This window comes from Spermophilus citellus (assembly GCF_964194105.1).
Source record: "Spermophilus citellus genome assembly, chromosome: 17".
In the NCBI taxonomy this organism is placed as follows: domain Eukaryota; kingdom Metazoa; phylum Chordata; class Mammalia; order Rodentia; family Sciuridae; genus Spermophilus; species Spermophilus citellus.
The window spans coordinates 37,198,495-37,224,913 of record NC_138199.1 but is presented as its reverse complement, the minus strand read 5'-3'; the positions used below and the strand labels follow the sequence as shown (position 1 = coordinate 37,224,913).

The window sequence follows — 26,419 nt, the reverse complement described above, 5'->3', positions numbered from 1 at the left end:
GGGCTCCTGTCTCGAGAGTGGTCACTTGGGGGGCTGCTGTAGAGGATGGCTGGGCAGACCTCAGGGTCTACTCTGTTGTTTCCCAGCAGAGGACAGAGGTCTGGGGCTTACTCTGTAGAAGGAACAAAGCAAGCTGTGGTGGGGTTCTGGGTACCCAAGGAAGAGAGGCGTGGCTGGAGCCTCAGAGCCAGGCCATTTGAAAATCCCTCTCCAGCACAGCCAATCCCAGCCTGGATTGCCCATGCTTCTTTGTATAGAGACTGGACAGCAAGTGAAGGGGAGACCCCTACCCACACATGTGCCTCACAGTTTTGCCCCCTTTGCTCTGCTGCTTGTGACCTGCTTGGACACTCTCTGGGAAGCCCCCATGCAGGGGGCCTTGGGAGGTTCCAGCTGAAGGAGAGGCCCTTTACAACATTATCTTCCAGTTGGCATAGGTGGTGAGCCAAGCTGCCATCCCATTCTTTCAAAGTCAGCCACCTTCCCGGGCATCTACATAAAATTTACACACACACACACAAATGCCAGAGGCAGGGGGTCAAGAAACGATTAGACCAGAAGCCTCCACTTCTCCTAGATTGTTTACTCGCTGCCCTAGTTCTAAAGTCCTTGAGGGCACCTCTCACATGTGAGCACCTGCGCATTGTGCCAGATGCCCCACCACAGCGATCCTCCTCCTCCCACTAAAACTGTCTATTTTATTTTTTGTGATGGTGGTTTTTTTAAATGTCTGGGATGGCATTGTAAGTATTTTAGTAACAAACATTTATGTTGACACAATAGTGCTCCATCCATTCACCAGGCTGTGCCACCCCCAGCACTGATTAGCTGAAGATGGAGCCCCCTTAGAGCACATGGGTCCTGTGGGGAGGACACACACAGGCCATCTTAGAGGAGGTGAGATAGAGTCCCCTGTGCATGGAGCAGAGATGACTGCCTAAAGGGTGGTGAGGAGTTCAGAGCATTTTATGCCCTACTGTGTTCTGTGACGTTAACTAGGTTAGATGTCATGCGACACTACAAACCCTGTTCATATAAGACAGCAAACTTAATATGTGTCTTCTTATTGCTCCACAGATCATGTCTCACTTTCTTCTTATTCCCTAAGAAACAATATTGAAGTTAGACCAGATAATCAGTCTGTAATGGACTGAACAGTTGAAATAAAAGGAAGAGTCCCATGTTTTGCATTCCAAATAGAAAGCTGTGCCTTGGGCTGGGTTGTAGCTCAGTGGCAGAGTGCTTGCCTAGAATGTATGAGGCACTGAGTTCAATCCCTAGAACAAAAAAAAAAAAAAAAAAAAAAAAAACTAAGAAAGGTATGCTGTTGATCTAAAACTATTAAAAAAAGAAAGAAAGAAAAGAAAAGAAAAGAAAAGAAAAAGCTGTGCCTCTTGAATAGTTAGTCCCAAAGAGAATGCAAGGGAAATGTTCATAAAGAAAATGAAAGTGCTGCTCCAGGGCATATGTGAATGATAAGAAAGCAAAACAGCTGATAGGGAGGGATAAAGTTTTCATAGTCTGGAGAACAGATGAAACAAGCCACGTTGCCTTAAGCCAAAACCACATCCAGATAAGGCCACAACATTAGATTTTTCTGATGCCAAGAGAAGGGAGAAAGCTCCAGAAGAAGTCTGAAGGTGCCAGAATTTGGTTCATGATGTTCGAGGCAAGAGGCCCATCTCCATATAAGACAAGTGCAAGGTGAAGCAGCAAGTGCTGATGTAGAAGCTACAGCAAGTCATGAAGAAGATCTTGCTAAGCTATCTGATGAAGACGTGATATGGTTGAGTTTCTCGGTGTCCCCCAAAAGCTCATGGGTGAGACAATAATGCAGGAAGGTTTAGAGGGGAAATGATCCTGTTATGAGAGCTTAAAGCCAATGAGTGAATTAATCCCCTGGCAGGATGAACAGGGGCCACAGATAAAATGGGGTGCCCACACCCTCCCCAAGCCTGGAGGTGTAGGCCGCACCTGTGGAGGAGTCCAGGTGCAGGGTTTAAGCGAACAGCAGCCATCCTCAACGTTCCACATTAGGGTTCCACATTGGAGGTTCCCAGCAACCAGCGGCATCCATCTGCGGGCAGGGCGTTGGTCATTGAGCCCAGGCGCCCTGAGGCACTTTGTGGAGTCCAGTTGAATCGGTGGCTGCAGGGAAAGTGGCGTCCAAATAGGAGCATCCTCATCCAGGGGCTGTGGCGGGATTCTGCTTCCAGTGCAGTGGAGGTGTTGGCAGCATTTCTGGTGGCCAGGTCGGGACTCCAGTGGCCACAGTGTGGAGCCCTGGCTGTGGCGACAGCGACAGCGTGGGGTAGCGGGCCTCAGAGTCAGAGGGCGACAGGGGCTGGGATGCCCTGTGCTGTGGCTGTCCCAGGCCACTCGTCTTGCTCCTGGCAGGGCCTGTCTGCTCAGGATGCAGGACGCGGCAGGCGGTGGTACCCACACAGCCTCTGAGGACCTTATGGTGCCCACGCAGGCGTCGCCTGGCACCCGCCCTGAGCCCACCGGGCGGCTGCTCGCCCCACCCCGGGTTCGCCCTGCCCCTCCCTGGGTTGCGGCCTCTGCGGGAGGGTAGGCCCGCTGCCAGCGGAGGCAGCCTTTGGAGAGGACACCCACCCTCCCCAGCCACATCTCCCCTGGGCTGTGGCCACTGAGAGCAGAGGCAGTGGGGGGTGGGGCTACAAATCCTCCCCCTCAAAGCGCATCCCTGGGGCGGGACAAGGGTGGAGGGCAGAGATGGCAGAGGGAACCCCAAGACGTGAAGCCTTGGTCTTGGTCTTCTGCCGCCCTTAGACACAGAAATGTACTTAAAAAAATTAATTAATTAGCTCTAATTAGTTGTACATAACAGCAGAATTGACTTTGGTTCATTGTACAGAAATGGAGCACAGCTTTTCATTTCTCTGGTAGAACACGAGGTAGAGCTGCACCATATGTGCAGTCCTGCACGTACCTAGGGAAATGATATCCGTCTCATTCCACCCTCTTTCCTACCCCATTCCCGTCCCTCCTATCCTTCCCCTTTGCCCCAAGTTCCTCCATTCTTCCCTTGCCCCCTCCATTATGGATCGGCATCTACTTATCAGGGAGAACATTCAGCCTCTTGTTTTGGGGGATTAGCTTATTTCACTTACATAATATTCTCCAATTCCATCCACTTACCTGCAAGTGTCATAATTTTATTCTCTTTTAAAGCTAAGATTCCATTGTGTACATATACCACATTTTCTTTATCAATTTAGCTCTTGAAGGACTTCTAGGTTGATTCCACAGTTTACCTACTGTGACTTGAGCTGCTATAAACATCGATGTGGCTGCATCACTCTAGTATGCCGATTTTAAGTCTTTTGGGTATAGACTGTGGAGTGGAATTGCTGGGTCAAATGGAGGTTCCATTGCATGTTTTTTGAGGAAGCTCCATACTGCTTTCCAGAGTGGTTGCACCAATTTGCAATGCCACTAGCAATGTATGAGTATACCTTTTCCCCCCACATCCTCACCAACACTTATTGTTGCTTGTACTCTTGTTAACTGCCATTCTGGCTGGAGTAAGATGGTCTTAGAGTAGTTTTGATTTGCATTTCTCTAATTTCTGGTGAAGTTGAACATATTTTCATATATTTGTTGATCGACTGTATATCTTCTTCTGTGAAGTGTCTGTTCATTTCCTTAGCCCATTTATTGATTGGGTTATTTATTCTTTGGGTGTTGAAGTTTTTGAGTTTTTTATATATCCTGGAAATTAGTGTTTTATCTAATGTGCGTGTAGTAAAGATGTTCTCCCACTCTGTGAGCTCTCTCTTCATATTATTGTTTCCTTTGCTGAGAAGAAGCTTTTAAGTTTGAATCCATCCCATTATTAATTCTTTATTTTATTTCTTGCTCTTTACGAGTCTTGTTAAGGAAGTCAAGACCCAATCCAACATGAAGATTTGGGCCTGCTTTTCCTTCTATTAAGTACAGGGTCTCTGGTCTAATTCCTAGGTCCTTGATCTACTTTGAGTTTTGTGCAAGGTGAGAGGTCGTGGTTTAATTTCAGTCTGCTACATATGGATTTACACTTTCCCCAGCACCATTTGTTGAAGAGAATATCGTTTAGCTAATGTATGTTTTCGGCACCTTTGTCAAGAATGAGATAACTACATTTATGTGGGGTTTTCTCTGTGTCTTCTATTTTATACCATTTTTCTACATGTCTGTTTTGGTGCCAATAGCATGCCGTTTTTGTTACTACAGATCTGTAGTATAGTTTAAGGTTTGCTATTGTGATATCTCCTACTTCACTCTTCTTGCTAAGGATTGCTTTGTCAATAAGGATTTCTCTGTGTCTATTTTTCCAAATGAATTTCATGATTACTTTTTCCTATTTCTATGAGGAATGTTATTGGGATTTTAATTGGAATCACATTAAATCTGTATAAGGCTTTTGGTAGTGTGGCCATTTTGACACTATTTATTTCATGAGGGAGGAATTGGAAATCAGGTACCTGCTCAAAAGGCGACCTATCCGATAGCCACGCCCACCCAAAATGGTGAGGGATGCTTTCCAAGATGTAGTTGGTGTGCTTCCAGAGCCAGGGTGTCTGGTGATGTCAGGGGAACCGATGGCCTTGTGCTGTGGGGAGGTAGCCTGAGTGACCTGCGGGGGAGGGGAGCGGAGTCTCAGCGGTCTGCAGATGTGTTGGTAGGTGGTTCTGCTGAGGCTCTGGCGGCGTCTTAAGTAAACTGGAACTTTGGCTTTGGGTCCTGCTCGGACACTGAGGCTCGGAGCCCTGCGTGGGGTCACAGTGCTGGTCATTTCTGTAGAGAGAAGCTGTACAGGGGCCTCTAACACTCTCTGAGATGCAGAATTCCTACTAGGAGAGATCTGGATCACAGAGCAACACAGATGCTGCTTCCCTCTGGTCCGCCGTCTTGAAACTCTTTTCAATTTCTTTGGTTTTCATTGTATAGGTCTTTCATCTCTTTTGTTAAATTGATTCCCAAATATTTCATTTTTGAGGCTATTGTGAATGGGATAGTTTTCCTAATTTCTCTTTCAGAGGGTTCATCACTAATATATAGAAATGCATTTGATTTATGGATCTTGATTTCATATCCTGTGACATTGCTGAATTTGTTAATATTAGAAGTTTTCTAGTGGAGTTTTTTGGCATCCTCTATGTGTAGAATCACGTCATCAGCAAATAGGGATAGTTTGAGTTCTTCTTCCCCTATTGCTATCCCTTTAATTTCTTTCATCTACAGCTCTGTCGTGCAGTCTAAGCTGTAGTGGAGTTTAGACAGCAGTACAGTTTAAACTCTGGCTAGAGTTTCAGGGACTATGTAGAGTAGAAGGTGAGAGAGGGCATCCTTGTCCTGTTCCAGTTCTGAGAGGAAACGCTTCCAATCAGAAATGCACTTTGAGGATGAAGAGGTCCTAGTTCCTCTGCTCTCTCCCCCACAGCCCAGGTGGGATGTCTCTTGGGAAGGTGGGGGTCCTCTCCCACGGCTGCCCCACCTGGCAGATGGCCTAGTTCCCCTGCAGAGGCCACATCGGGGATGGGGCGAGCAGCCACCCAGCGGGCTCATGGCCAGTGCCAGGCGAGGCAGGTGTGGGCAGCCTAAGGTCCTCAGCAGCTGCCTGGGTATTGCCACCTCCCACCTGCTGCTTCCTGAACAGGCCGCTCAGCCTGGACCAAGACGCAGGGCCTGGAGCAGCCACTGCAGAGGCCATTCCAGCCTCTGATCGCCCTTCCACTCTGAGGCTCACTGCCCTGCGCCCTCGCTGCCGCCACCAGCCTGGAGCTCTTCACTGTAGCCACTGGACTCCCCACATGGTCGCCAGATGCCACTGCAGCAGGATTCCTGTTACCCCAGCAAGATGAGGATGCTCACAACAGGACGCCTCTGTGTCCTCAGCCCCACTTCCGGACTCTACTGGTGCCTCCGCCACAGTCCAGCAACCAAACTCTCAAACCCCAGCTGGACTGTGGTGCTGCCCACCAAGGGCCCAACGTCAATGCCCTTCACCCCCCGCCATGATGCCTGACTCCAGTGCCCCATGCCGGATCCCGGATGAAGCAGCATGCTGCTGCCGCCACCACCAGACTCCATCATGGACGCAAGACAGCGATACTCGGTACTGGATGCCCACTTCACCCACTGCAGCCAGACTCCTGTGGCACTGCAGGACAGAAATGATCATGGCAACATCCCTCTGTTGTCACCACAGCTGCTTCTGGACTCTTCTGCTGCCACCGCCACTGTGAGTATGCAGCAAGGGATCTCCCAAACTGCAGCTGGATGCCAACACCTCAGGTATTGACACCCCCACGCCAACTCTCAACTCTGGACCTCCGTCACCTGATGCCCTACGCCTGAAGCAGCTATATGTTGCTGCTGTTGCCACCAGATGCTACCACTCCATGATGCCTCTTCAGCGACTCCATTTCAAAGATGCTGCTGTGCTGCCCAAGACCACAGAAGCTGGGAAGTTGAGGAGTCTCCATCCCTGTCACCTCATCAGTGGCCACCACTTGCTGCCTGCCTTTCCTCTCCCAGGACCACCCACCAGTCCTTCTGGGCCCTTGAGCAGGAGTTGTGCTAACTCAGGGAACTCATCCAAGGAAAACAAGTGAGTACTTTAAACAAAGGTTGCAGTCCTCAGAGCAGGCAGTGGGCGGGGCTAGGTGGGTCCAGCCTGCTGGTGAGGGGGCAGGGGTGGAGCTACTGGCCTCCTCTGGACCTTGACCCTGTGGGGCAAGCTGGAGAGGGATCTCTGGCTGCTCTGGGAGTCCAGCCTGGAAGCAGCTTCCTACCTCACCCTCACACTCCTCTCTGAAGGGGACTCTGGATTCCAGAGAAAGCCATCTGGGCTCTTGGGCAGTGATATGAGCCAGACTGGACAGACTCCACCCACCTGGACTTGGGGAAAAGCCCCCACTTGGGAAAATACCCTCCTAGATCTACCAAACTTAGCCTGACATTGGCTTCTTCCATGAGATTATCAAGAAAGGAAAAATAAGTTACCTAGTTTTGTCTTGCAAAGGTGGGGTAGTGTGGGGAGAGGCAAAGGTATCAGAGTTGGTAGAGCTGAATTCACATCCCTTTTAACTGGGTGACCTTGTCCAGGGTCCAGAACTAGGTACAACCTTGGTTTTTCATCTGGTAAAACAAAGATGGTGAGGATGATAAGCTATCACCATCTGTTGTAGCTGGAGACCTAATGCGTGGTTCATAAATCTGACTATTCCAATAACTTAAGAAAATGACAAGGCACACAACCACACTGAAGTACCTTTTCAATAATCCGGGGGTGGCTCTGTGAAAGTAAGGGCCCATGGAAAGACATAGAGCCACTGGAATTCTTTATTCTTACACAGGAGACACACAAGGGGAGTTTCCATAGAACATTTTATCCCAAAAAGGGCAAAGGGGTGGGAATACAAGGGAACAGATGAGTGTAACTCAACCCCAGTGGGTGATGCCTACACCTGGAGCCATGCCTTGTTATCTGAGCTGCGGTGATGCCCACATTACTGCAACCTGGCACTGCCCTGCCAGACTGAATGCAATAATTGTTCAGAACCCGTTGCATCAGGACTTAAAGGTGTCCACATCCAAGGCAGCTCCCGACAATAAGCCATGGGCAAATCAAGTTGTTCTGCATTACCTCACCTTGGGAGTCAGGTAGGCATCCAGCAATATTTCCATGCAGAAATATATTCTCAGACTAAAGGTGACACACCTAGAAGTGCACCTTTGGATGACAACTGACCTGTGAGGTAGGGAGTTGAAATTTATATCATCTTTTTAGATGAAATAATAATATATGGAAGATCATAAACCAAAGCATGAAATGTTGGGTCAGGCTCATGGAATTAAAAGCTGTTTTCAAATTTGTTTAAAGTTACATTGAGATAAATCTATGTAGTTCAAATCTTCGAGGATATCATCCCCCACCTCTGCCGCACACACAGGGAGCAGTGTCCACAACTTTTTTACTCCTCTGTACTGTATCAGCAAATGTATGTGTGTGTGTATACACACACACACACACACACACACACACATATACACTCACACATATACATAGTGTATTACGTAATATTTTGTTCTTTTTGGTTTGTTTTTAGACTGTCTGAAATAGAATCTCATATACATTCTTTTGCTCCCCTTCAGCTGACCATCAGGAAGAAGGGAACACCAGAGAAGCTTGAGGATCAGAAGGACACCAGCTCTGCTCTGGTCACTCTGGAAGCTGGCTAGCCTGCACACACCAAAGTTGAGGAAACAGCAGCCCTGCTTCAGCCACTTGAGGGCTGGCTGATCAATGAAAGGAGGAAAATAAACTAAGCAGCAGGACAAATGGACTGTTTCATCCTGTAAGAGGGCTCTCATACTGTGGTTCATTGCCACCCCTTCCTCCTGTCATATACACAGTCCTCTCCTTGGTCTTTCCTACAGGACTGACAACAACCAGACACACAGCTAACCCATAATGGGGGGCAGGGCAAGGGAAGATTGCAGGGACTTTGGATTGGGCAGAGGGGAGTGTGGGAGGGGAGGGGATATGGGAGTGGGAAGGATGGTGGAATGAGGTGGATTCTATTAATCTATGTATATGTATAATTGCAGGAATGGGGTGACTGTGCATTTTGTCTAACCAGAGAAATGAAAAGTTGCCTCCATTTGTGTTTAATAGTCAAAATGCATTCTGCTGTTATATATAACTAATTGAAAAAAAATTCATAAAGGTCTAAGGCTTAAAAGGAAGTTTAGACACTTTAATGGTCATAAAAATATGTACGCTTTTCTTATATAAAATTTAAACTTATTAATTAAATTGAAAAAAAAAAAACGAACTAGCACATGTACTATTACAAACCTGAAAGGGCATTAAGGCTTGGGAACCAAGCTCACTATTTAAAGGATGGTTTTTCTATTCTTGGTGGATTCAAAAGTTTAATTGACATAGTATGGATTATGCTATTGTTTATTGCTTTCACGTTTGTCTCCCCGTTACAATGAAACAGCTGTTGGAGAGAGAAGGGGAGGGAAACACAGAGGGAGAAATTAAGATTATGGCATTATATAAAATTTTCAGCTGATGTTTTTTGATTTAAAGGGTTAAATAATGAGCATCGGTGGGGGTAACGATGTACCATAAATACTCCAAATGATGTAGTGTCCAAAAGATCCCCACCTTAATTGTAATATATAAGCCTTTCTCCTAGTAAACAAGATGTTTTTTTAAGTCAACAGGATTTCTAGAGAGCTCATTGTGGTTTAGCTCCTCTTTATTGTAAAGGTCAGGTTTCTCTTTCTTGTAAAAGTTAGGTCTGCAGGGCTGGGGTTGTGGCTCAGTGGTAGAACACTCAGTGGTAGGCACTGGGTTAGACTCTTACACCACATAAAAATAAAATAAGATATTGTGCCCATCTACAACTAAAAAAAAAAAATTGTCAGCAATCAAACTTGTTGATGTGCAAAAGTTACTCTTTCTCTTTTCTTAGTAAAATCTTGTGAAACCTCTGTCCAATCTAAGAACATGGAAGAAAAAGTAACTATTATGTTAACCATTGTATTGTATAACCACTCACTGAATAGAAATCCCAGAGAACTTCCATACCTGGAGTCCAGGGATTTTTTGGCATTTGCCCCTCTGGATTACACCAGCTTAAATAAACCTTGTTCCTGCACATTTCTCAAGTGTCCAGCCTCCTCTGTCCTACATCAATACCTGCTTGAAAGGCTAGAATGTCCCCATTCTTGAAGGACACTCAGAGACAGTCTCTCTGACTCTGCCACAGTATGAATTCTATCCAAAAATATTAATCACAAAAAACTAAAGGGAGATTACACTATAGTGACCTCCTGGGGGGGGAGATTCAGTGTTGCATGATGAAACTTGTATACATATATTGAATTGCTATGATATACCCTGTAAAGATATAGAAATGATACATCTGAATAAACATGTTTTGCAAGAAATTGAATGTCATGTTTGCATTTGGGGTTGTTTCTAATATTATGCTAATATTTAATGATGTGATTACATTTTTTTAAATCTGAAAAAGACATCAGAATTTTGTACAGTAACATTGTTACTAAAGGGGATATTTTGGTGATTAGAATTCATGCTTTCCTGTTTTTAAAAGTTTACATGTTGAATTAAAGCTTTGCAGCAGACATCAACTCCGTTAGAACCTCGGTCTGGTGAAGCCACAGCATGGTGCCTGACCAGGGAAGTGCCCATGTGTGCCTGGTTCTTTGCCACCCAGTAGATAGGAGTCCTGACCCAGGGGGGTGGGACCTGCATTCCAGCCCCCTTACTTGCTCATACTGGGGCACCTTGACTGCTGTGCTCTGCTTTAATCTCTCATATGTGAGAATATTTGCGCAATGTGCCATGGGGCTGTTGAAGATCAGTGATGAAATTTATGAAGTTTTAACGAAGTCTGGTTGGTCTATAGCTGAGGAGTGGGGCACCCTGCCAAAGCTGCCTATGTGACTGCCCCCACCCTCTACCTGCTTTCCTATATGGTCCCTATGGAAGGCAGGGGGACTGCTGTTCATCTGCCATGCAGCCTGCCAGTTTCAAAGAGTGGGAGATGTTAGGTAGCAGTGAGTAGTGAGAAATGAAATGCAAACCAATAACAGGGCAAGATCATGGATTTTCCTTAAGTTACTTTTAAGGTTTTCTTTAAATTAATTTTAAGGCAAGTGGGTACTCAGATAATGTAGGAAAACAACAAGTATACAAATAAAGAGAACAAAAGGAGCCAATTAAGAAATACATCAAAGGTTTAATGGGGGCTATTCCTAACTCTTGACAGGGTCAGTTGATGTCATTGTAAAGCTAGAATTGATGGCCACAGGTGTCCCAATTCTCACATTAACATAGGATTGACTTGTAAAGAACACTCCCCTCCCTAGGTGGACACCATGACAGTTCTGGAAAGGACCAACTAGGGCCCAAAACACTACCACCTGACATGAAGGAGTTGAACCCTGATTGGCAAAGAGTGCTGAAGGTGGGCCCCAGTTCTCAGGGCACCCCTAAAACACCAATCCATTTGGAGACAGCATTGTTCCATTTGTCGTTTTCGGCTGGGAGAGGACCCACTCTCTCAGGAGTGCTGTTTGTTTGAGCCTTACTCTACTTATAATGAAGCTCTCCTGCATGGCTTTTTGGGTCTGCCTTTAATTTTTCTTTCTTTGGAACACAAGCACTGAGGTTTGGAGCTTCCACTCCCCATTCTCCTGGAGTCCCTTGTCAACCCTAATGACTTGCATTTTGGTGGACCATTGCAGTAAGAAGAGTCTCTTATTTGGAGCTAAAGTTTTATGGCAATGACTGAGGCATCCTATGAATCCATGAGTGGTGATAGTAGCAGAAGCTTTATGAATAGGGAAAGAACATTTACATTTGGTAGTAGGACTTTGTGTTTAGGGGGAAAGATGTGAGGATATGGGGGTTAGTATACCTTAGCTACTTTGGAAGAGAGGTCTAATGAAGGGGGATATTAACAGGAGAGTAGACAGGAGTATTGGGGGGTAGGTAAGTACTTAGGAGGACTATGATAAGCCTAGAAACATTCACCTATTTGCATTTAGTAAATTATATGTAGTACAAGTAGTAATGCTTGGGAGGTTGGGAGGGGAAGAGAAGGAGGGAGAAAAGTACAAAGAAAAGAAGAAAGAGAAAAGAAAAAGGGAAGAAAAAAGAAAAAAATACACTCTTAGAGTTCTCTTTTCTTCTCTTCCAGTAGGTGCCCTCAGGATGTAGGAAGCAATCTGTGTGGGGTGGCTCTCCCTCCCCTGCTGGGTGTCTCTCCAATCCCAGTCTCTTTGGGTTGCTTCTGGTCTCTAGCCCCATCACTTCTGCCCGCCAGGCCCCACTTACTGGGCCTCCTCTCCACAGCTCTAGTTTCACTCTGGGCAATGCAGTGCCCTGGCCGCCCTGCACTCTTGAACACCTGGGCGCTCTCTTTGTTTGTTAGTCACCCAGTCATCATGGCTGTGGAGAGAGGGAGTTGGAAACCTGCAACCGGTTCTGACTTATTCCCTCTGATAGCCACACCCATCCAGAGCTGGCAAGAAAGGTTTTGGTTATCACCGCAGGAGGGAAGGGGAATTGGAGATCAGGCACCTTTTCAGTTTCACTGGGCTCTGATATTCACGCCCTCGGAGAGCTGGCAAGAAAGTTTTTGAGTTATCCCAGCTGGGTGGAGGGAGGGGGCTGAGGGTCACATACCTGATCTGTCGCCAAACTCACTGCTGTGAGATCCCCCCAAAGCTGATGAAGTCGATTCTCCAAGATGGTGACTGCCCATTTCCGTGCAGGGTGTCCAGTGAGAAGGAGGGACCTGGATCATTTCTTTACTAAGTCCCAACTTCAGTCCTCCTTCTGGTGCCCTGTGGAGGCGAGGGTGGCAGATCTCCACAGGATCTGAAACTCTGCTTCTCTGCGCTGCCAGAACTCTGCAGCATTCAATTTCGCCAGCTGCGGCGAGCTGGGTTCCCCTCACCCAGGGACTTGAACTTTCTCGGGTCTGGATTGCATTTGTGACCATCTGTTGTTTAAAATCCTCTCAGACTCCATGAAGATTAAATTCGCTGAATATTCTTGATAAAACAGCAATTGGCTGTTCTGAACTCACACCTTAGGCAAGAGACACCTGGTGGGTGGAGAACGTGCTGGTTCGCAGGTGGCCATGTTGCTTCTCTCCAAACACATTTGGAATGTGTGTTTACTCCTGAGAACCACCAGTTGCTGTTGTCCGTTCTATTGCTGAGTCAGATGGTAACCAAGTTATGTGACTTTTTCTTGATAATTCAGAGACCAGGGCTGTCCCAAAGATGGTGTACTCAAGCACTTAGGAGGAACTGTCATTTAGGGAAGGGAAGCATACACAGAGCCTCTGGCTCTTTTAGATGCAGGATTTTTTTGTTATCTTCTGGTGCAGGATCTTGACTTCTGAAATTTTCCAACTCTTAAATCTAATGTAAATCTTAGCAGAGATTGAATGACCTGGGACATCATTTGTATAAAAGGCACCTATGTAAATCTCACTGTGGGCTGTCTGCTGAGGTTGGAGGGCAGGTCCGGTGCAGGTCCTGGTGTGGCAGCCACATTGTGCCCACCTAGGTGTTGCTCTTTGTCTGCTTGGCTTCCTCCTCCTACCAGGTAGGGACCTGCTCTAATTGTACATAGTAGCCCCCTCTTGTGTTTTTGTTCGCTATGCCTGGGTGCATGGGGCTCTGTGGCCCTTCCTGCTGGTGGCTCACAGCATGTGGCTTGGAGCTAGGGTGGCATGTCCTTTTGGAGTGCTCACCCTAAGGCCCACTATTGCCTGTTAACATGAACTTATCCCCAGTATATTCTTGGGCTTGCAGCAGCTGAGCCCTCCTGGGGCCCTGGGGCCCATGCATCAGATACAGCTATGTGTCTATCGGACCCCTGCCATTTTCATCAATCATCACCTTCCACGCAGGTGGGGAGAACTAAAAGGAGGGGCTGGGGCCAAAGGCTGGGGGAAACATTTGCTCCTTCTCTGTTCAGGGCTCAGCTTTTGAGCGTGGCAGTGGGTGCTTGCCCAGCAGGGCACTGGAGGCTTCCCTTTTTGTCTGGCCATGTTTTTTTCCCCCTTATAAACATTTGGACCATTGGCTTTGTTCTAGTGAGACCCCCGCTTTGAGTGACCTCTGGTTTTGTGGTGAGAGCAGCTGTAAGGAGACCCATCCTCCTTTTTATCTTTTTGGTCTGTCCATCTTTGAGCCTCTGGGTCTTCATTGATGATAACTGTGGTGGCCACCTTAATCAGCTCCCTGGCACACTTCTCAGTAAAGCCCTCTAGTTTTTGTAATTTTTGGCCAATGTCACTCAGTTTTTCCCACAAAGGCTGCATTGATCACCTGTTGCTTGAGCCTCTGCATCTCCTCACTGACAAATTTGCATTGTGGCTGCTCTGCTTATAGGTACCCCTCCTCTCCCAAGCACCTCTGAGCAGTGGTGGTGGCCCAGACACTTAGCTCTGAGTCAGTTGGGCACATCTCTTTTGATCATTGTTGCCAGTTTCATAGGGCAGAGGGGCCTTAGACAGAGGTGGGGCCCAGAGATATGTTCAAAGCTATTGAGGATGTGAGAGGGGAGATGCTGGAGCAGTGGGAGGCTTAGCTCTGCTGTTTGTCTGCAGATGGGCTCCGGCTTAGGCTAGGGCTTAGGGCTGGCTCCGATTCTTTCTAGCTCTTGGGCACAGACAGTTCATTTTGTTTTCTCTTTCCTGTTTACCATTTGTTATTCCCTCCAAAGGACCAGGAGGGACACAGTGGGAAATGGCATGTCGTATTTACAACCTGGGAGGGAAACAGTCAGCACACACAACATTGCTGGGAACCTTCGCTCATATGCATGTGGAGGGAAATTTTGCTCTCTTTTCCCTTCTCTTAGGTTTCCTACAAAGGCTTCTTGATATCTCTTGATCTTTAGACCTTCTTCTTCATTGGGACCCCAACCTAGGTCTGGATAGTGGGCTGCATCAGATCAGTCATGGCCCAGGGTTTCTCCATGTAGGGGAGGGAGTATGATTTTTTCCAGCTTATGAGCTCAGTGGTGGAGAAAGGCTGGCACACAAAACTGCCTTGTCTCCCTCAGGTGTTTCCCTCTGGTCAATATGGGCAGGTCCTTTAGTCGCTTTCAGAGGCATCTGGAGAGCCCTCATCTGGGTTGTGGCTCTGTCTTGGGACAAATCTCCCACTTAGTCCACTCTGGCCGCTCCCCTCGCGGGGACTTAGGGCCCTCTTAGTCTTGTGGGTCGGTATCATGCCCCGACCTGGAGCTTTCACCTAGACATTGGTTGGTGAAATTCCGCCATAGACTGTATGAGATGCCTCGGAACCATGGATCAGGACTCTGCACTCGATTCGGCCCTCGGGTTGGGTCGGAACCCTTCCCTTTGTCCGTCTCATTCACACACTTTCACACACTTTCACACAGACATGGCCAGGACAGAATTTCTATACCACCCAAATTCCAACAATTGCAAACCAAACAAAAAGGGAGTCACGGTTTCCCCTCTGCTCGATGACCCCGAACAGAGACTACTCTGGCAACTCCCCGGGTCTGGGTCCATTTCAGCTCCAACCACTTTGGAGGGTACTCTGGACCCAACAGAGGGTGATCAAACCTTTCTTCCACCCGCTTAGGCCTCGAAGGGGAAGTCAGGTGGGGCTACAAAACCAAATGGACCCGGATCCTACCTGTTCAGCTGGGTGGTGCTCCAAAACCCTAATTCTGGTTCCTGCTGCCTGTGGGTTCCGTTGTGCTCCAAGGTGGCAGCTCCAGGGCACTGGGTGAGTGGCCTCTCCTTCAGGCCAAGATTTGACTGTGTGTGCTAAGGGGAAACACTGTCCCCCACTGCCGGGGGTGGGGGAGGTGGGGAGCCAGTCCCCAGAGTCAAGAGAGACAGAACAGCCACCCTTACCTCCTCCATCCCATCTGGATCACCAAAAATGTTGTAGGGACAGATGAGGCAAGGCACGGAACATAGCAGGAAACAGTTTTGCAGCTGAGAAACTAATGTGACTCCATTTTTGAGAAACCAGCCTCTACCTCAGAGCAAAGCCTGTCCAAGGAAGGGGGCATGACCCTTGTCCTTGGAAAGACCCACAGAGCACTCCTAAGCACATCCCCACGCTGCTGAGTTGTTTGTCTGTAAATAATAGGAGAGGTCTGCGGGGCCAGGTGTCCCTGACTCAGTTAGGCTAGGTGAGGACCCATAGCAACCCCCTAGCAACCTCCAATCAGCATGAGATGGGGAAAATACCTAGAATGCCAGATGACTCCCAAGTAGTTTATGGTGGTTGATAACATGTTGGGAAACCATGTAGTTTAGCATGTACACCCCTCATGGCCTAAATCAATCAGTTCAAACGAATCCCCCTCTTGTACTAACCAATCACTCCTACCCAACTTGTTCCCACCATTGAATATGCTAATCAATGTTAAGAGTTGTTTGATTTTCCCTCGGTATGGAATGATTTGCTGTGTGATGTTGTGACGCATAGAGTATCCCCCCAAACCTATAAAATCTCACTGAACAAAGGACCAGGACTCACTCCCTGGGACCGCTGCGTCAGGAACGGTTGTGAGTCCAGGGTCAAGCTTGCAATAAAGACTCTTGTGTGATTGCATCGGATTCAGCTCCTGGAGGTCTATTGGGTCCCACGAATCTGGCATAACACAGACAGGTTCAGAGGGCACAGCTTTTGCTGTAATCAATCAATCCCCTGAACCCCAAGTTCAGGGAGTTTCAGAATTTTATACCCAGCATGTAAGGGGAGGGGCTCAGAAGTTCACAGTCTGCAGAAGTTCACATAAAGCAGCTTTTTTCTTTCACCATTCTGGGCAAGTTAAACCTTCAAGGACAACACCTGAGAAGGGGAGAGCTTCTCCCCTTTCTTTCCTCCCCTGCCAGCTGTTACCATGGAGCCCAATTGGTAACTTCTCTTAAAAATGTAGACATCTCTGTGAAGCCCAGCTCAAGGCCAGAGGCCTTGTTTGCACATTTCCACAAACTGCTATACTGAATACATTTTTGAAAAACTAGTAAGAGGGTGTCTAGCACCTGAAGTGCTGATATCTTCCCAGCCAGTGGCCAATTAAGACAGTACAACACAAAAATAGGAAGTTTATCTACACTGAACTCTTTTGCAGAGACTCTTTTGCTGACAGTCCTAAAATCAGCCATGGTGAAGATTTCTGGAGAAGCCTAATTAAGACTTTTCTGTGGAGAAAGGGGGTGCCACTACAGGAAGAGGGTGCAGGAGAGTAGGATTGGGGATGGAAACAGAAATGTTATATTGGCCCACTGGTGACCTGGAAGCTGCTGGATACTGTTCTTTTGCAGAGAATCTGGGAGACCTGGATACTCTGGGAATCCAAGGGGATGATGAGCAGGAAGGACCCAGCTCATACAACAGTGCCAAAAATTATCTACATACACAAATAAATCTTAGAAGCAAAATGTTAAGGAACAGGAGCAAGTTCTATTGACTACATATATGGTACTATTTACCATTTAAATATATTTAAATGTGTGAAACAAAGTTGTGTATCGATGAGGAACAGGTACACATATACTAAAAGTACAAAGAACTGCATGAGAACAGAAAGTTCAAATTTGGAACCTGCAGTGATTATAGTGAGCGGAGGACAGTGGGGGATGAGGATCTGAGACCAGCAGGGTAGACACAAATGTATTGCTAAGGTTTTCTTGTTTAAGCTGAATAGGGAATGCCTGGGTGCTATGACCCACACAGCACCAAACAGTCCTCCAAACACAGGCTGTGGGCTGGCTGAGAAAATAAAAGTCCAGAGGGTTTTTTTTTTTTTTTTTTTTTTAGTTGTAGTTGGGCACAATACCTTTATTTTATTTATTTTTATGTGGCACTGAGGTTGGAACACAGCATCTCACACGTGCTAGGCATTCACTGTACCGCTGCCCTAGCCCCCAGAGTATTATTAAGTAATAGGACAAAAGACACAAAAATAGATGAAATAGGGAGGTCTGTCTGGTGGGCGACCAGTTCTGGTAGAAACTGGATGTAACAAAGGAACAAAATCCTGCATGTTTATTTTATAAGTAGGAACATCACAGGGTTTCAGTGTGAATAACAAAAAGGGAGGCTGGACACTTGAGAAATGTGCAGGAACAAGGTTTATTTAAGCTGGTGTAATCCAGAGGGGCAAATGCCAAAAAATCCCTGGACTCCAGGTATGGAAGTTCTCTGGGATTTCTATTCAGTGAGTGGTTATACAATACAATGGTTAACATAATAGTTACTTTTTCTTCCATGTTCTTAGATTGGACAGAGGTTTCACAAGATTTTACTAAGAAAAGAGAAAGAGTAACTTTTGCACATCAACAAGTTTGATTGCTGACAATTTTTTTTTTTTTAGTTGTAGATGGGCACAATATCTTATTTTATTTTTATGTGGTGTAAGAGTCTAACCCAGTGCCTACCACTGAGTGTTCTACCACTGAGCCACAACCCCAGCCCTGCAGACCTAACTTTTACAAGAAAGAGAAACCTGACCTTTACAATAAAGAGGAGCTAAACCACAATGAGCTCTCTAGAAATCCTGTTGACTTAAAAAAACATCTTGTTTACTAGGAGAAAGGCTTATATATTACAATTAAGGTGGGGATCTTTTGGACACTACATCATTTGGAGTATTTATGGTACATCGTTACCCCCACCGATGCTCATTATTTAACCCTTTAAATCAAAAAACATCAGCTGAAAATTTTATATAATGCCATAATCTTAATTTCTCCCTCTGTGTTTCCCTCCCCCGTCTCTCTCTCTCTCTCTCTCTCTCTCTCTCTCTCTCTCTCTCTCTCTCTCACAGCTGCTTCTGTAGTTGAACCAATGTTTCATTGTAAAGGGGACACAAACATGAAAGCAATAAACAATAGCATAATCCATACTATGTCAATTAAACTTTTGAATCCACCAAGAATAGAAAAACCATCCTCCAAATAGTGAACTTGGTTCCCAAGCCTTAATGCGCTTTCAATTTAATTAATAACTTTAAATTTTATATAAGAAAAGTGTACATATTTTATGACCATTAAAGTGTCTAGACTTCCTTTTAAGCCTTAGACCTTTATGAATTTTTTTTCAATTAGTTATATATAACAGCAGAATGCATTTTGACTATTAAACACAAATGGAGGCAACTTTTCATTTCTCTGGTTAGACACAATGCACAGTCACCCCATTCCTGCAATCGTACATGTACATAGATTAATAGAATCCACCTCATTCCACCATCCTTCCCACTCCCATATCCCCTCCCCTCCCACACTCCCCTCTGCCCAATCCAAAGTCCCTGCAATCTTCCCTTGCCCTGCCCCCCATTATGGGTTAGCTATGTGTCTGGTTGTTGTCAGTCCTGTAGGAAAGACCAAGGAGAGGACTGTGTATATGACAGAAGGAAGGGGTGGCAATGCACCACAGTATGAGAGCCCTCTTACAGGATGAAACAGTCCATTTGTCCTGTTGCTTAGTTTGTTTTCCTCCTTTCATTGATCAGCCAGCCCTCAAGTGGCTGAAGCAGGGCTGCTGCTTCCTCAACTTTGGTGTGTGCAGGCTAGCCAGCTTCCAGAGTGACCAGAGCAGGGCTGGTGTCCTTCTGATCCTCAAGCTTCTCTGGTGTTTCCTTCTTCCTGATGGTCAGCTGAAGGGAGCAAAAGAATGTATATGAGATTCTATTTCAGACAGTCTAAAAACAAACCAAAAAGAACAAAATATTACGTAATACACTATGTATATGTGTGAGTGTATATATGTGTACACACACACACACACACACACACACACACACACACACATACCTTTGGTGATACTGTACAGAGGAGTAAAAAAGTTGTGGACACTGCTCCGTGTGTGCAGCAGAGGTGGGGGATGATATCCTCGAAGATTTGAACTACATAGATTTATCTCAATGTAACTTTAAACAAATTTGAAAACAGCTTTTAATTCCATGAGCCTGACCCAACATTTCATGCTTTGGTTTATGATCTTCCATATATTATTATTTCATCTAAAAACATGATATAAATTTCAATTCCCTACCTCACAGGCCAGTTGCCATCCAAAGGTGCACTTCTAGGTGTGTCATCTTTAGTCTGAGAATATATTTCTGCATGGAAATATTGCTGAATGCCTACCTGACTCCCAAGGTAAGGCAGTGCAGAACAACTTGATTTGCCCATGGCTTATTGTCGGGACCTGCCTTGGATGCAGACGCCTTTAAGTCCTAATGCACCGGGTTCTGAAAAATTATTGCATTCAGTCTGGCAGGGCAGTGCCAGGTTGCAGTAATGTGGGCGTCACCGCAGCTCAGATAACAAGGCATGGCTCCAGGTGTAGGCATCACCCACTGGGGTTGAGTTACACTCATCTGTTCCCTTGTATTCCCACCCCTTTGCCCTTTTTGGGATAAAATGTTCTATGGAAACTCCCCTTGTGTGTCTCCTATGTAAGAATAAAGAATTCCAGTGGCTCTATGTCTTTCCATGGGCCCTTACTTTCACAGAGCCACCCCCGGATTATTGAAAAGGTACTTCAGTGTGGTTGTGTGCCTTCTTTGTCATTTTCTTAAGTTATTGGAATAGTCAGATTTATGAACCATGCATTAGGTCTCCAGCTACGACAGATGGTGATAGCTTATCATCCTCACCGTCTTTGTTTTACCAGATGCAAAACCAAGGTTGTACCTAGTTCTGGACCCTGGACAAGGTCACCCAGTTAAAAGGGATGTGAATTCAGCTCTATCAACTCTGATGCCTTTGCCTCTCCCCACACTACCCCCCTTTGCAAGACCAAACTAGGTAACTTATTTTTCCTTTCTTGATAATCTCATGGAAGAAGCCAATGTCAGGCTAAGTTTGGTAGATCTAGGAGAGTATTTTCCCAAGTGGGGGCTTTTCCCCAAGTCCAGGTGGGTGGAGTCTGTCCAGTCTGGCTCATACCACTGCCCAAGAGCCCAGATGGCTTTCTCTGGAATCCAGAGTCCCCTTCAGAGAGGAGTGTGAGGGTGAGGTAGGAAGCTGCTTCCAGGCTGGACTCCCAGAGCAGCCAGAGATCCCTCTCCAGCTTGCCCCACAGGGTCAAGGTCCAGAGGAGGCCAGTAGCTCCACCCCTGCCCCCTCACCAGCAGGCTGGACCCACCTAGCCCCGCCCACTGCCTGCTCTGAGGACTGCAACCTTTGTTTAAAGTACTCACTTGTTTTCCTTGGATGAGTTCCCTGAGTTAGCACAACTCCTGCTCAAGGGCCCAGAAGGACTGGTGGGTGGTCCTGGGAGAGGAAAGGCAGGCAGCAAGCGGTGGCCACTGATGAGGTGACAGGGATGGAGACTCCTCAACTTCCCAGCTTCTGTGGTCTTGGGCAGCACAGCAGCATCTTTGAAATGGAGTCGCTGAAGAGGCATCATGGAGTGGTAGCATCTGGTGGCAACAGCAGCAACATATAGCTGCTTCAGGCGTAGGGCATCAGGTGACGGAGGTCCAGAGTTGAGAGTTGGCGTGGGGGTGTCAATACCTGAGGTGTTGGCATCCAGCTGCAGTTTGGGAGATCCCTTGCTGCATACTCACAGTGGCGGTGGCAGCAGAAGAGTCCAGAAGCAGCTGTGGTGACAACAGAGGGATGTTGCCATGATCATTTCTGTCCTGCAGTGCCACAGGAGTCTGGCTGCAGTGGGTGAAGTGGGCATCCAGTACCGAGTATCGCTGTCTTGCGTCCATGATGGAGTCTGGTGTTGGTGGCAGCAACATGCTGCTTCATCCGGGATCCGGCATGGGGCACTGGGGTCAGGCATCATGGCGGGGGGTGAAGGGCATTGACGTTGGGCCCTTGGTGGGCAGCACCACAGTCCAGCTGGGGTTTGAGAGTTTGGTTGCTGGACTGTGGCGGAGGCACCAGTAGAGTCCGGAAGCGGGGCTGAGGACACAGAGGCGTCCTGTGGTGAGCATCCTCATCTTGCTGGGGTAACTGGAATCCTGCTGCAGTGGCATCTGGCAACCATGTGGGGAGTCCAGTGGCTACAGTGAAGAGCTCCAGGCTGGTGGCGGCAGCGAGGGCGCAGGGCAGTGAGCCTCAGAGTGGAAGGGCGATGAGAGGCTGGAATGGCCTCTGCAGTGGCTGCTCCAGGCCCTGCGTCTTGGTCCAGGCTGAGCGGCCTGTTCAGGAAGCAGCAGGTGGGAGGTGGCAATACCCAGGCAGCTGCTGAGGACCTTAGGCTGCCCACACCTGCCTCGCCTGGCACTGGCCATGAGCCCGCTGGGTGGCTGCTCGCCCCATCCCCGATGTGGCCTCTGCAGGGGAACTAGGCCATCTGCCAGGTGGGGCAGCCTTGGGAGAGGACCCCCACCTTCCCAAGAGACATCCCACCTGGGCTGTGGGGGAGAGAGCAGAGGAACTAGGACCTCTTCATCCTCAAAGTGCATTTCTGATTGGAAGCGTTTCCTCTCAGAACTGGAACAGGACAAGGATGCCCTCTCTCACCTTCTACTCTACATAGTCCTTGAAACTCTAGCCAGAGTTTAAACTGTACTGCTGTCTAAACTCCACTACAGCTTAGACTGCACGACAGAGCTGTAGATGAAAGAAATTAAAGGGATAGCAATAGGGGAAGAAGAACTCAAACTATCCCTATTTGCTGATGACGTGATTCTACACATAGAGGATGCCAAAAAACTCCACCAGAAAACTTCTAATATTAACAAATTCAGCAATGTCACAGGATATGAAATCAAGATCCATAAATCAAATGCATTTCTATATATTAGTGATGAACCCTCTGAAAGAGAAATTAGGAAAACTATCCCATTCACAATAGCCTCAAAAATGAAATATTTGGGAATCAATTTAACAAAAGAGATGAAAGACCTATACAATGAAAACTAAAGAAATTGAAAAGAGTTTCAAGACGGCGGACCAGAGGGAAGCAGCATCTGTGTTGCTCTGTGATCCAGATCTCTCCAGTAGGAATTCTGCATCTCTGAGAGTGTTAGAGGCCCCTGTACAGCTTCTCTCTACAGAAATGACCAGCGCTGTGACCCCACGCAGGGCTCCGAGCCTCAGTGTCCGCGCAGGACCCAAAGCCAAAGTTCCAGTTCACTTAAGACGCCGCCAGAGCCTTAGCAGAACCACCTACCAAAACATTTGCAGACCGCTGAGACTCCGCTCCCCTCCCCCGCAGGTCACTCAGGCTACCTCCCCACAGCACAAGGCCATCAGTTCCCCTGACATCACCAGACACCCCGGCTCTGGAAGCACACCGACTACATCTTGGAAAGCATTCCTCACCATTTTGGGTGGGCGTGGCTATCGGATAGGTCGCCTTTTGAGCAGGTACCTGATTTCCAATTCCTCCCTCATGGAATAAATAGTGTCAAAATGGCCACACTACCAAAAGCCTTATACAGATTTAATGCGATTCCAATTAAAATCCCAATAGCATTCCTCATAGAAATAGAAAAAGTAATCATGAAATTCATTTGGAAAAATAGACACAGAGAAATCCTTATTGACAAAGCAATCCTTAGCAAGAAGAGTGAAGTAGGAGACATCACAATAGCAAACCTTAAACTATACTACAGATCTGTAGTAACAAAAACGGCATGCTATTGGCACCAAAACAGACATGTAGACCAAGGGTACAAAATAGAAGATACAGAGAAAAACCCACATAAATGTAGTTATCTCATTCTTGACAAAGGTGCCGAAAACATACATTAGCTAAACGATATTCTCTTCAACAAATGGTGCTGGGGAAAGTGTAAATCCATATGTAGCAGACTGAAATTAAACCACGACCTCTCACCTTGCACAAAACTCAAAGTAGATCAAGGACCTAGGAATTAGACCAGAGACCCTGTACTTATTAGAAGAAAAAGCAGGCCCAAATCTTCATGTTGGATTGGGTCTTGACTTCCTTAACAAGACTCATAAAGAGCAAGAAATAAAATAAAGAATTAATAATGGGATGGATTCAAACTTAAAAGCTTCTTCTCAGCAAAGGAAACAATAATATGAAGAGAGAGCTCACAGAGTGGGAGAACATCTTTACAACACGCATATTAGATAAAACACTAATTTCCAGGATATATAAAAAACTCAAAAACTTCAACACCCAAAGAATAAATAACCCAATCAATAAATGGGCTAAGGAAATGAACAGACACTTCACAGAAGATATACAGTCGATCAACAAATATATGAAAATATGTTCAACTTCTCCAGAAATTAGAGAAATGCAAATCAAAACTACTCTAAGACCATCTTACTACAGCCAGAATGGAAGTTAACAAGAGTACAATCTACCACGCGGCCTGCGCAGTGGTTTCATTAGTGAGGTTCTAGGCATAAAGTTAGTTAGAAGAGATCAAAATAAAACACACAAACCAGTTACCTTATTTATATTGCTAGGTCCGAGATGGCTCACCTCTCTGGTTCCCACCTCTAGCCGCCCAGCAGGGCAGCGAGGATTACTCTGGGCTAGCAGGAGAGAGAGAGAGCGAACATGCCTGGGAGTAGCCCTTTATTGGGGGACAAGAGATTCAGGGGAGAATTCCATCCAATGAAGGTTGAGGGGGGGCTGCACTCCAAGGTCAGGGTCAGTGATTGGGTCCCGTGTCAGTGGTCAGGCACATCCCCACACGGATGGGCTCTCTCATCAGGAAAGGGTCGGGAAAGCTTCGACAGAGCCAAAGCGCCTCAGGCCCTTAACGGGAGTCACCCAATCACGTGTCAGAATGGCTTCCCACATATTCCCCCTTTCTTTTCTTAACAATGAGGCGGCGGTTCACTCTCTGGAGTTCCTGGATTCTTGATTGGAAGAATCGCCATCCTATAGTTACAATACAAAAGAGAATTAACAGCAAAGAGAATAATCCAATAATGTACCAAGCGGAGTGTTTAAGAATATTTCCAGGGTTGAATCCATTTAACTCCTTCAATATTTGGTTAGCCAAAGAAGAAGGATCTGAAAAATCAGCTCTATTATTTTGAATGTCTTGGATATGGTGATGAAGTTCCAGAATATCCAAGCTATTATTACTATTTTGCCAAATACCTAATAAATGGTTTTTAACCTTCTCCCAATCCCAGAGAGAAGCATTGTACTTGGCAGCTGTAACACATACATATTTATAATTAGCATGGCATTTAAGCCTTTCTTTAAATTTTAAGGCTGAAAGTTCATTACCTATGTTTATAACAGTTGCCTCTAAGGTGTTTAATTTAGTCTCAATCCTTTCATCAATATTTACTTGATTATGCAGAGCCTTGGAAGTATTTTGAGCTAAATTATTAAGAAATTTTGCATGCTGAATATTCTGAGACAATGTCAGAGATGCAGAGACAGTTGAGGCAATAAATGAGACCAGTGCTAAAACACCAACAATTATGACTCCAATAGCACGTTGAGGTCTTGTTAGCTGGGCATGAATTTGCTGCAAGACTTGTAAACCAGCATCAGCATACCAAGGCTCTGAAATATTAGCAGGTAATAAAACAAAAGAGGGCTGATGAAGTATCAGCACTCCTTTTCCTCCATTATACCTAGAAATACAATTAGTTAAGTTGCACTTATTACAAGTAACAACATATCTGTCTTCCATCCATTTAACTTTTACATTTCCAATAATTAAAACATAAGGAGATTGGACACAGGCTCTTAAGCCATAGCAAGATCCCTCTTTACAGTTCTTGCCGACAAATTTTGGTAAAGGTTTATCTGTAAAATGCAAATATTCTGAGGCAGCAATTAAATGCCAAATATCTTTTTGAACACCTCCTTCACTATAAGTCAAAATATTACTAACAAATCCTGCAGGTGTCATAGCAGAATTTCTTCGTAATTGTCTCTTATCAATTTTTGGAGACCAGTCTAAAATATACCCACTATCTTTAGACACCTTATGTTGTACAGGAAAGGTATTTACACAATCCATCCATTTAGGAAAGGTGCCAATTTCAATTGTAGAACTATTTGGACAGTGGGGTATCGGTGGAGGTTTTGCAGAAATGACTGGCCTGTTATGGGAAAGTCCCATCTTAATTACTGATCTAGTATTAGGTTTTAAGTCCCCATAAATAGAATTATTTGTCAGTCTAGGTTTACCGATTACTGTCTTTTCTTCAAATGATACTTTCAGACAGCCAGCATGTTTATCATGTGACCAACATAAAGGTAATTGGGCACTGTAGCCAGAATAATTATATCTAGTCACATGATTGGGAGTAATATGAGTATCTGTAAATCCTCCCATCATGAATGAGTCATTAGTAAATACTGGAATAGATTCTCCAGTCCACACAGCTGGGTGTACCAGGGGTGGATCTGGGAAATATGTCCAATAAGTGTCTACTTGATTCCCTTTTACCTGACAGCCCAGTAGGGCAATTACTCTCACTACCATCAAGACTGGGGTCCTGTTCTTTCCTAGGCGTCGAAGTATTTGGGAATCCTGGGTTGTTAGCTTCTTCACATCTTTCCACGAAATCAGCTTTTCGGCTGGTTCAATCTGGTCTTTCTTCATCTTTTTCTGATATCTCCTTCTGGGTAGTGGCTTCTCTGGGTCGATCCTCAGTCGCTTGAGTCTGGGTTCTATCTCCTCCATGTCTGATAGCACGTTCAGGCACCCAAATAGGACGGAAAGCACCTTCTGGGAAGATACAAGCATGACCTCGGCCCCATTTTATTACCGGGTCTGGACCCTTCCACTGACCAGTCTGTAAATCTTTCCACAGAACTCTGCCTAAGGGGCCTGTTACTGAGGGAGACATTTGCCTCTCAGCAGCAGTGTGACCTTCTGTGTCGCAGTTTAAACAATTTAAAACAAATAAGGCATGATTAA

The 26,419-nt window shown here is 46.1% G+C and overlaps 2 protein-coding genes across 2 annotated transcripts in view; one reads left to right on the top strand and one right to left on the bottom strand.

The window, feature by feature from the left end:
* LOC308636116 (protein SLFN14-like) overlaps positions 1 to 26,419 on the top strand; it is a gene marked incomplete at both ends in the record, with an annotated part of 462,924 nt that overhangs the window by 163,620 nt on the left and 272,885 nt on the right. The window lies entirely within an intron of this gene.
* LOC308636277 (protein SLFN14-like) overlaps positions 18,911 to 26,419 on the bottom strand; it is a gene marked incomplete at both ends in the record, with an annotated part of 238,084 nt that continues 230,575 nt past the window's right edge. Inside the window, one exon of the transcript XR_014019387.1 lies at positions 18,911 to 19,231. The remainder of the gene's footprint in view (positions 19,232 to 26,419) is intronic.